Consider the following 12,165-nt stretch of genomic DNA (forward strand, 5'->3'; position numbering starts at 1 on the left):
GTAAATCAAACAAAATGACAGTATATGTGACACACCCATACAGAACATATCAAAGAAATAACATGTACATATATAAATGTTGTGAACACCATACACAAAATATTGTGGCAGCATCAAAAAAAAAATGAAAGTTGCATAGTCCTATGCTAACATGGAAGCGACATTGATAACCACATAACCTGAACCAAGTTTTAAAACAAAAACAAGACAAACATACGACAAGACAAGACAACATGGCATGGTCATTGGTCACCCTTTCAAAACACAATGGACGTGGCAGTGCATCCACACATGGCTCCTAATAATAAATATACTGAACAACCCAGCTACGTCGGGAATCTAGCATGCTCAAATCCAGGATTAAACTCATTCAATCTGGAATATCTTGAAACTGCAAGTCATTTACTAGTGCGAGGAAGGGGCCCCATGTGTCCTCAAATTTGGATACCGAGCCTCTCCGGGTACATCTATTTTTTTCTAATTTAATAAAGTGGAGTACATCTCTAATCCAGTGGAGATGGGTTGGGGGAACAGAGGACTTCCATTTCATCAGAATTAGACGCCTAGCTAAGAGAGTGGTAAAGGCCACCAAGTGAGCTTCGTATTTTGACAGGAACAGATCAGGGGAAGAGATTCCAAAAATAGCTGTCATTACATTTGGTTCAAATGGTACCCTAACACTACTCGACATAGTGTCAAAGATCTTAGTCCAATACCTACGTAAAGAAGGTGGGTTCTGGGGGGGGGGGGGGGGGGGGGGGGTGTTCCAAGTCGTCTCCAGTTTTTTTTTTCCCGTTGCTGTCGGGAGGAAACCTCATGACTCCATGTTTTAGGTTTTAAATTATTTTACGTCTGTGTGTTGTTTCGAAAATATTGAACTGTCTTGCTCTCCCCTACACGCACAGAGCGTGCACAGAGCGTTAGAATTAAGATCTTAACATGCTCACGCATGTGTAGACTTCTGTTAGAATTAGGATCTTCTATGGCTCTTTACTCAAAATATCTACGCCACTGTCCATTGTGCCGATCAGACATCCGAGGTTCGGATCTGAATTCACGGACGGAACGGAAGCACCTGAGTAGTAATCTCCCCAATTCCGGCCCAACGCAAGCTCCAGGGAGGAACAACACAAAGCCACAGTAAGGAGAGAGAGAGAGAGAGACAGACAGACAGACAGACAGACAGACAGACAGACAGACAGACAGACAGACAGACAGACAGACAGACAGACAGACAGACAGACAGACAGACAGACAGACAGACAGACACAGACACAGACAGACAGACAGACAGACAGACAGACAGACAGACAGACAGACAGACAGACAGACAGACATGCTGGGACATAAGGGCCAGTTTATCTGTAGGGGGTTAGGAGCCTGTCGTGCCACAGATGGATTATGGGAGTTTTGTGGTGTAATGATGACGGTTGTCTCGGCCAGCTGGGAGAGAACGACCAGAATTGAAACCCACTCATTAAGAATGTGTGTGTGTCTGCAGCTTGTGTGTGTGACTGTGTGTGCATGCATTACACAACATAATGTGTGGTCATATAGTCTAAGTTGGGTCTTTCTGATGTAAGAAACGTGTGCTCTTTTACACACACACACACACACACACACACACACACACACACACACACACACACACACACACACACAGGTTGCCACCCGTTCCGTAAAATACGGATTCGTCCTTTATTTGAGCATTAAATGATGCGTCCCGTATTGAATCAATACGGAACGCGGTTTGTTCCGTATTTTCCTAAATGCCCCCTGCGTGACAATAATGAACAAAATAAAACAGGAAATATTAAAGACAGCACAATTGTTCTGGCGCGGGGGTCACGCAGGACCTCCCACGAGCATAAACAAAAACCTCCCCGTGGCTGCTGATCTGCTTGTGTGCGGTGTGCTCTGCTGTTGCTCTCAATTGCGCTGTGGCGACGTGCCAAATCCAGTGCGTGTCTCGCCGGCCGGCCGCAACGCGCTGTTTAAAATGTCTAGTACTAGAAGTTCTACAACAGCAGATTCTCCACCGTCTCAAAAAAGAAAACGCCTTAAAAATATAGACGTGAGTGCAGGGAAGAGGCAAATCCCTGGCTTGACAGCGTCACAGGAGATTAATATAAAGCAAATTACAAAGTATGTCGGCGTATGTTTTCTGTGGCGCATGGGGAACTGTTTGATAGCATACACTCATACAGCATGCTTCAGGGATCAACACAGAACACCCGACAACAAGTGTCACAGTGACTGAAGCTGCCCCTGAGATCGATTTGGTATATTGTCCTGCCCATGCAATAGCCAATGGCTGCTGATGTGGGAATAATAGCCAAACTATTTCAGTAGACTATTATGGTTGATTATTTATTAATGAAGTCTAATAAATATTACAATAAAAGATAATAATAATAATAATAATATAAATTAATCAATTGAATTAAATATTGTGCCCATTTAAATAACTCAGATTCAGAATCAGAACACTTATGTTGTTATAAACAGAATAGGCTACTTCATAACAGTTAATAAATACAGGGCAGTAGGTATACCCCTTTCTTACTGACCACAGTGACCACCAAGTGACCCCAAAGGCTAATATGGTATTATGTGAAATCATCCATCCCAGGGCCAAATTAGCTATTGGGCCAGTGTAACCGGGGCCCAGGGGCCCTTGGCTGTTGGGGCCCTTTGAGGAAACTGGACCGCGTGGTACTGGGTCTGAGGCCCTGAAATTGGCCATTGATTTTGTTAAATTTAGGTCAAAAAGATGATAAAAACATAAAAAACACAAAAAATGTGCACGCACGCACGCTATGGGGTCCCCAACACATTACCGGCTCAGGAGCCCTCATGGGGTCCATCCAGCTTCAACCGCTTATCCGTAGTCGGGTCACGGGGGAAACAGCTCCACCAGAGAGCCCCAGACTTCCCTCTCCAGAGCAACATTAGTAACGTCCTCCTGGGGGATCGCGAGGCGTTCCAAGGCCAGTTAGTCGATAACCCGATAACGGCGCTGCTTTGCTGCGTGGTCGTAAAGTGTTCCTTATTTCAAGATCTCAAAGGTGGCAACCCACACACACACACACACACACACAATTCCGCTGGCTTATATGCTGTCTAAGGGAACACAGTTTTTAGAATCGTAATATCTCAGATTCTTCTTTTCGGATCAAAACAAGCTTGATTTGCACGTCAGTTCTCCAAACGATATGATCCCCGGTTACAAAATGCATGTTTTGGGTCAATTAAATAACATTCGCGGGACATGTTACATAGCGATTATTCACTTCCTGACTCTCGTTTTCAGAGTGAAGCGGCATTTAAAATAAAGGTGTTCCCAATTGAAAATCAATGTGTGGCGGTCCTGGAGTACACAATTCAGACACCAGATGGGGGTGTTGGCGGTAAATGAGTTAATCTGTAGGCTATAAACTGGATGAAACAAACAGTGCCATATTTCCATCATTATCCACTTATTATCGTTTTCTACACTCATTTACCCCCAGATTCATGTGAAAAAAGCTAACATTTCCAACGTGAAAGATTGAAAGATTTTTGAGAATAGTGAAAATAGCAAATATAAGCGCACAATTTATGGTTTTGTCGATCTACAAAGGCTGTCGCTATTTTTTTTAAATGGGTCTTAAGCGGTTGACAGTCTATCAAACTATCAAATGAAAATGTCACGACGCTGGTGACGGTCCTCCTGTGTAAGGGGATATGAGACGAGTGACTGGTTATTTAGGGCTACCAGCAGTGAATGGATATGTGGATAGCCATCACGGTTTCAATATCCCTCCCGGAGGATAGCCACATAAAAAGGAATCCATATCGTCACTGTCGGGCAGAAACCTTGTATCCCCACGGTTGAACTTATTTATGGTTACGAATGCCCGATACTACCGTATGTTGTACAAGAGTGTCATGTAAAAGTGGCACTATGTATGTAACCTTCTTTTAATGAATAAAATGTAATGTTGCCCAATCTGTATGGTAGAGTATGTTACAATTTAACTTATATATGGTTGTATTTTGTCTTCCTGCTCTTCTATTGAGACATTTAGTCAAAGGTCATGTCTCACCACAGGATCTGAGACAAATTTTGACCCGATGGCCAAGGTTCCCTTTATCCCCTGAGCAAGCTGACAGGCACTATTAGCTCAATGGTACGAATGTCAGCACTTGCGCAGGAAACTGGGTTCAAATCCAGGGCAGAAGAGGAAAGTTACATTTCCTGAACAGTAAGGGTTTTGGACATACAAGGTTTCCACCCGACAGCGTCGATAAAAAGGAATCCATATCCTATTCACTGCAATCTCATTTTATTTGTATTGGACTGCATTTGTGATCCCATTTAACCACAGTGGTTCATGAAATGCATAACATCGCCATGGCTGGGATGGGCTGTCATAAACGATGGCGCCTGAGCCATAGACTCTCTGTCGTAAAGATTGTGTGTGTGTGTGTGTGTGTGTGTGTGTGTGTGTGTGTGTGTGTGTGTGTGTGTGTGTGTGTGCGCGCGCGCGTGAGTATGTGCGTGCGTGCGTGCGTATGTGCGTGCGTGCAACGTGCGTGCGTGTGTGTTGCAGGGCAGTTGTGCACGTGTGTCCCCGAATACATTCCATTGTAACTGAGCCATTATAGCTTAGCTGCTCGGAGTGTAAAACACAGAACATCCAGGCTGCACACAGAGAGAGAGAGAGAGAGAGAGAGAGAGAGAGAGAGAGAGAGAGCTGGGATTGTGATTAAAAGCAGAGCAAGAGAAAGGGCAGCTATAAACTCTAACGAGAGCTAATGGTTTTCCAATGTCCCCTAAACAATGTGTGAGTGGGTTGAATCAGGGGTTCGGTGGGTATAAGAGGGGTGGGGGGTGTACTATCCAATCCAGACAGAATGCGACAGAATGTCAAATACAAATTAATTGGTCGTAGATTTTAGTTGGTCTTTGAAATTGAAAGCAGTGTTGTAGTGCTATACTTTTAGAAGTGGGGAGACGCCCCATAAGACACATGCGTGCACAACTGCACACATGCGTGCACATTTGCACACTATTAAAACATGCAGACGTGTATAGCCTATTTAGAAACAGGGTTCACGATGCTTAATCGTATCCATAAAAGTAAATGTCAAGTCAAAAAACATATCTTTTGCAAAATAAAATAAAAATTTGACGTGAGAGAAAGGTTTGAAAACCACCGCCAGAAAAGTGGACACACAGTAACATACGTGTTATCCATTTGTAATGCTGAAGTGTACAAATGTAACCAAATATGGTTGCCATTTGTTCCCCGACAGTCTTACACAAAGTTAAACTAACACTATACAGTGTGGTGAACACGAGGCTGACACATTGGCATGATGAACAACATCAGCCCTCCCTCTGTCCCACCTCGCCTACGTGGTCTTCTTCAAAATATGAATGAGGATGCAGCCGCTGTTATCCCAAACATCCCCTCTACACCATGCTACCGCTGTTATCCCAAACATCCTCTACACCATGCTACCGCTGTTATCCCAAACATCCCCTCTACACCATGCTACCGCTGTTATCCCAAACATCCCCTCTACACCATGCTACCGCTGTTATCCCAAACATCCCCTCTACACCATGCTACCGCTGTTATCCCAAACATCCCCTCTACACCATGCTACCGCTGTTATCCCAAACATCCCCTCTACACCATGCTACCGCTGTTATCCCAAACATCCCCTCTACACCATGCTACCGCTGTTATCCCAAATATCCCCTCTACACCATGCTACCGCTGTTATCCCAAACATCCCCTCTACACCATGCTACCGCTGTTAACCCAAACATCCCCTCTACACCATGCTACCGCTGTTATCCCAAACATCCCCTCTACACCATGCTACCGCTGTTATCCCAAACATCCCCTCTACACGTCATTTATTGCATCTTTAGCCTGTTAACCCCAAGTAAGTCTAAAGCCATATAGCAGATCTACAAGCACGACACCAGCACACACCTTAGTTTAAACCAACCAACCCTAACTCCTAAATCTAAAGTCTTTAATGTCTAATCTCTGCCTAAACAAGCGTTTCTCTTGCATGAAGGACCACAAAAATTGTCCTCACAATCACGCACATACGTGTGTACATATGTACATACGTGTCCGTGCTGCAACACCTAAAGTGGCCAGTAGAGCGCACACACACACACACGCCAGGAGTACAGTACAGTACAGTACAGTACAGTACAGTACAGTACAGTACAGTACAGTACAGTACAGTACAGTACAGTACAGTACAGTACAGTACAACTCACTTCAGACTGGTCAGATTTTTATTTGAATCATGAATTATAGTTTTGGTCATATGAGGTTTCCGCCCGACAGAGACGATATATAACTGCAGCTACGTTGGTAAGACTAGCAGAGCAGTCGTGCAGTCATACATAATGTTGCTGCAGGTTCCCTGATGGGGAGGAAGCAGGGATTTGTGGAACAAATCCCTTGGTACCGTGTGGAAGAACCCAACCCCAAGGATAGTCCTCCCTCTCTCATCCCACACTGCCTGCCTGGGACCATCACACTCCCCTAAATATAGGTCTGTAATTCACCCACACGTGCACGCACGCTTTCCCCCCCAAAGGGTCTCGGACCACAAAAGGCTCCGAACGCAACAGAAACCATGTGACTGTATGTGCTGCTCTCTTATGCTTTCTATTATGCAGCTACCGTACCCCTCTGTGGAACGCTCTGCCAGCAGAACTAGAATCCCCGGATGCCCTACTAAACTTTAACTTTGATCTTAAATTATGGCTTCATTTACATACAAATTGGACCCAACTAAAGTGTTTTCCCGGCCGACCTCCTGGCCCCCATGGTTGTAGACGGCTCATTCGGTGCAGTGAGCCCATGTTGGTATTTTTCAATCCCTGGCTCCCCATCTGCTGTCAAGCTGGTTATAATTGTTTATTTATCAGACAACTTTATTGTCACATAAGAGTTTTACAAGTAAAAAAAGTGGGTGAAAAATGTTTTTGTGCATAGTTCCCATTGTGTCATTTTTCCAAGAAATAAAATAAAGGGAAGAAGAGAGAGGGGGTAAGGAGATCAAGGCAGGAAAGAAGAAAGTTTGAGGGCTTTTACCACAAAAAGTACAAGTAAAGGGTTTCAGATAATTTAGCTTGTTTCACAAATAGACACAGCGCAGCTCTTGGGAATCTTATTCACAGGATACAGCCGTACAGCCAAAGGGTGTCTTTTCCACAAATAGATTTACACATACTGTAGTACCTGATGGTGGCTTTTATGTGATCCATGCTGGTGCTCTTAATCACTTAAACCTCAGCATCTGTTAAAATCTTTGGCAGAAAATAGCAGATCTACGAGCTTACATCAGCAATTTTCAGCAAAGATATTTAATGTTAAGCGAAAATGGAAAATAAACTATTAAGAGCCCTGCGGGAGTCACTCAACAACATAATGGGGGTTTAAGTGGTTAAGGTGCGTTGTTTACTTTTAAATTGATGCCAATAAAGACAAACTTGTCAAAGACACTCACGGCTATGAATACGGCGGCTGCTCGCCACATCTACTGAAGTAATGCAGTGGTTATCAGAGTGGGGACCCTTCTGGGTTCCTTGAGGCGTTCCAAATGGACCCTTACAGGTATGTAACTCTGAGAGTGTACAAATGCAACCTAATGGGTCAATTTGCTTTCCATTTGTATGCTCTCAGACATAATGGGGGATCTTTAAAATTGAAAAGCGTTTGCGAACCACTGAAGTAATGAAGAGCCGACCGGCGGGTTAACGAGAGCCCATCGACTGCCTGCTGCACGAGGCCAGCAGGCCTGTTGTCGTGGCGACGGGGGTAGAATACTGAAAGTGTTTTCGGGAGGAGGATTCCGCTCCAGTGTTTTCAACCACAGCCTAATTTGTTCATGTCCCCGCAGTTCTAGAACAGCAGCAATACTTACTGTGCAGATAACACATGCAGGAGGAGAGGGGGGAGAGAAAGAGTACATGTCTTTAACCTCCAGAGGACAGAGATAGTGTGGGTGTTTGTGTTGTTGGAGGGCTCTGTAGATTAAGTCTGAGTGTGACAGGATATATTAACCATCGCAGAAATCTTATCCAAGGTTGATAAGGGCATAATCTGCAGATAGGGACACATACTGAATTAGGTAAACTTTCTCCCCATGCACTAACTTGACTCCACTTGCTGTGGCAAAAAGAAAAAGAAAAGACGAATAAAGGGCTACACACACCGTCTGCGAACGCCGCGCGTCAAAACAGCCGCCTCCGTTATTTTCAATGAACCGCACACCGGCGGCATCCGACGCGCGTTCACGCCTCGCCTGACGCTCCGATACGCCACTGTTCTATTTTCCTGTGCCGCGTCACTGCGCACCCGGTGTGTGATGGGCTTCAGTTCACCTTGCCTGGCTGCCCTTTTCCCAAATAATGATATTATTCTAAACGATGTGGCCTATCACGGAAATGTGAGTGTGCGTGAGTGTCTGTGTGGTGCATGTGTGTCTGTCTGTCTAGGTGTATAATTTACTAGGTGTATAATTTGAGAAATAGACGGTGATGAGGACACTAGAAATGGTTGTTGGTTAAAACTATTAGGAAAAGATACAGGTTGCGGTTAGTCCAGGGAAAGGAAGGGACCGCACAGCACACTCGTATGCAAGCACCTGGCTTCGTCAGGTGCATGCACCTGACGCACGTGTGTGTGTGTGTGTGCGTGTGTGTGTGTGTGTGTGACTGTGTGTGTGTGTGTGTGTGTGTGTGTGTGTGTGTGTGAGAGAGAGTGAGAGAGAGAGAGAGAGTATGCACGCACGCACATCTCCTTTGATCTTTGAACAAGGTGGACGACAGGCCCTGGGTTCCACTTACAGGAGTGCTGTTGAGCTGTTATGTATTAATGTCAGACACACGGCTGATCTGGCAGAATGCTAATCATCCAATCAAAGTGACGTCGTGAGGCTCAGGTCTGAGCTACGAGGAGGAGGAGGGCGGTTAAAAGCGCTTCCGATGGGAATGCGGCAGCAAAAGAGACATACGAGGGAAGAAGGGAAGAGAGAGAGAGGCTCCTCATAAATGTATGCATGTGCTATGTGTCTATACCGACTGTGCTCATGCTGAGTATACCTTGTGGGTCCCTGTGGAGGAAATGTGTCCTTTGCATTTGACCTTATCCTTAACTATTAGGAGCAGCGCGCTGGCTACAGTAGAGGTGTATCAGCTATACCCAGAAACTAAAATAATCAATAATAAAATTATCCATCCCTATTTTACTCATTATAGAGTCGTTGTTGGGCAGAAATCCCCTCTCTCTATTGTATATGCCGCCCATCTGTCGTACGCGAGACTGCTGTTTATTCACTGAAAACACCATAGAACTGACCAGTGTTGGGCAAGTTACTTTGCCTGCTGACACACAAATGGGGGGGGTGATTTGGCTGCTTCAGTCATTCTTGACTCGTATTTCTCTTCTCTACTTTAGTATACTTTCTTTCTTCCATCCAACTCTCCTTCTGCACAGAGCACTTTCCCTCAGTGGAATGACACTGCTGCCCCTCTCTCAACCACAACAGGTGTCACAAACAAACTCAATTACTAGAAACAGATGTAACAGATGACACATAATTGGAAACTTGCTACAACCTGCTAAACACACTTTTAGTGCTCCTCCAAGAGGACAAAAATATAAAACAATGACATGTCAGCAATTACACCACCTATATATTCTAATCTAACTTTTGGGGTGTTTTTTTGTTTGTTTTAGTTTTTTTATCATACTACAGCGTCACACGAATGCATCAAAAGTAGCAGATCTACAAGCTTCAACCGTGGCGCTAAGCAACAGTTTTGAGCTTGTAGATCTGCTACTTTTGCATTTGAATTATGAAAAGTTTTGGACTTATCAGGTCCAAAACGTAAACTTGAACTTGAATTGACATTACCACAATGGAAACAAGTCCCCATGGAGATTTTTGTCACATGCTGTTTACGATTTCTGACTAAAAAAGTATTTTATATATATATATATATATATATATATATATATATATATAATATATATATAATATTTATATATATTTAATCGATCAATCAATTCTTCCATTCACGGAACACAGAGAGAGAGAGAGAGAGAGAGAGACACTGTTTCCAGACCTGAGCAGACAGGTGCTGTCTGCCGGCGTCTTTTCCGGGCCGTGAAGTCCATATTAACGGAAACGCTTGCCCCAGCGGCAGTTAGCCACGTGGGTGGAGCTTAAATTCCATCCACCAGCTGTCTAAAAACCCTGAAAAGACGCCGGCAAACAGCAGAAAACGGCCACGCCTGTCTGGTAGGTCTGGCATCAGTTAGAGAGAGAGAGAGAGAGAGTGAGAGAGACGGGGTGTGGAAGTGGTGAAACAAAAGCATAGGATTGATTGATGCTTCACTGTGTGTGTCATTGGAGCTCTGAAAAAAAAAATCACTTCAGCTCAACTTTGATTTGCGGCTTGTAACGCCGTCACAAGTACCGGCCGTCACTTTGTAGCTTCATGCCGCATGGCTTGCATTGAAAATGACTTGTGGCCTGCCACTCTGTCACCCCCAGTGTGAACGCAGAAAGAGGCAAAAGTGCTAAATTATGTTTATCGCTAGCAAATAAACGTGTCACCGCTGTCACCATCATAGCCCCAACTATCAAGCTGTCTGGCTTTTCAGAAGTTCCAGAAAAATGTAACCAACCATGCCTCAGAAATAAATAAAATAAAAAACAGCTGGGAAGGATAAATAGATTCAACACGCCCAAACAGAAAGCAAGCCCCGAGAACAAAGACATTTGTCACTATTATCCAAATTAGTTTGGCAGCAAATATCTCAGGGGTAAAATTTGTCTGGCAAAAGAGAAGACAAAACAGTGGTTTTAGGTCAAGATGCTTTCCAGGGAAAACTAATTAAATAGGGAGTGGGAAAAAAGAAGAAAAAGAAAACTCACTATGGTACAGTATGTTATTGACTTGTACTGCAACCATCTTACTCACTATGGTACAGTATGTTATTGACTTGTACTGCAACCATCTTACTCAAGTGTGCTGTTCTCAGTCGGCCAAGCCTACTCCCATGTTTGTGACACTTTTTCCACTTCAAAAAAAGGGACCTTTTTACTGTAACGTGGGATTCTTGCATGACCCTATTGACCTCAGGAGTGAGGTCTCAAAACATTATAAAGAAGACAGGGAGGTATGGGGTTATGGAGAGGGGAGAATGGGACGAGCATATACAATGGGAACATCATGCTCTGTGTAAATTATTAATAACGCTCATCCCCCTTTGATTCATTCCTGCACCCCTCTACCACGTACTCCACTACTACAAAGTATACTGTACATCCTGACTGTTAATGTAATACTTATGGTGCCGGGCAGTGGTGGAAAATAACTAAGTACTTTTACTCAACCCATTTAGACCTGACAACTGATTCTACAAATTAATGTCTTGTAAATCCTGACAGTTTTCTGAAAAATCTCCGTTTCTATGTCAGCTGCTCAAGCTCTGTGCCATGGAGCTCTCCCCCATCCTCCACTCCATCTTCTGGGAATCCTACAGGACAGCATCCATACCCACCCCCTGGAAAACATCCACCATCATACCGGTACCCAAGAAACCCCGCTCCTCAGAACCTAACCACTATAGACCCGTAGCATTAACATCAATAATGATGAAATGTCTGGAAAGATTGATCCTAAACATCATTCTGCCAGCTGTCAGGTCACAGCTGGACCCTTTCCAGTTTGCCTATAGGGCAAAGAGGGGGACAGAGGATGCTGTGGCATGCCTCCTTCATTCCCTTCTCCAACATCTGGACTCATCTTCGGACAATTTTGCCACTATTCTTTTCGTTGATTTCAGTTCTACTTTCAACACTATTCAACGCCATCACATGATCAAGAAACTGCACCTCCTCAATGTCCCTCCACTCCTCATACACTGGACTCAAAATGTCCAGAGACCACAAGCAGTTAAATTAGGTACATCATTTTCATCAACTGTTATCACCAACACAGGGGCCCCCCAAGGCTGTGTCCTCAGTCCTTTCCTCTATACACTATACACAAATGACTGTACTAGCCCCTCACCCAGCAACATCACATATTTCAAATACTCTGATGATACTGCTATTCTCGGACTG

At 44.2% G+C, this 12,165-nt stretch overlaps 1 protein-coding gene across 2 annotated transcripts in view; it reads right to left on the bottom strand.

The window, feature by feature from the left end:
- b4galnt4a (beta-1,4-N-acetyl-galactosaminyl transferase 4a) overlaps nucleotides 1-12,165 on the bottom strand; it is a 324,656-nt gene that overhangs the window by 226,991 nt on the left and 85,500 nt on the right. The gene's annotated exons all lie outside the window — the stretch shown is intronic.

Source organism: Protomyctophum parallelum (genome assembly GCF_964188405.1).
Source record: "Protomyctophum parallelum genome assembly, chromosome: 4".
In the NCBI taxonomy this organism is placed as follows: Eukaryota; Metazoa; Chordata; class Actinopteri; order Myctophiformes; family Myctophidae; genus Protomyctophum; species Protomyctophum parallelum.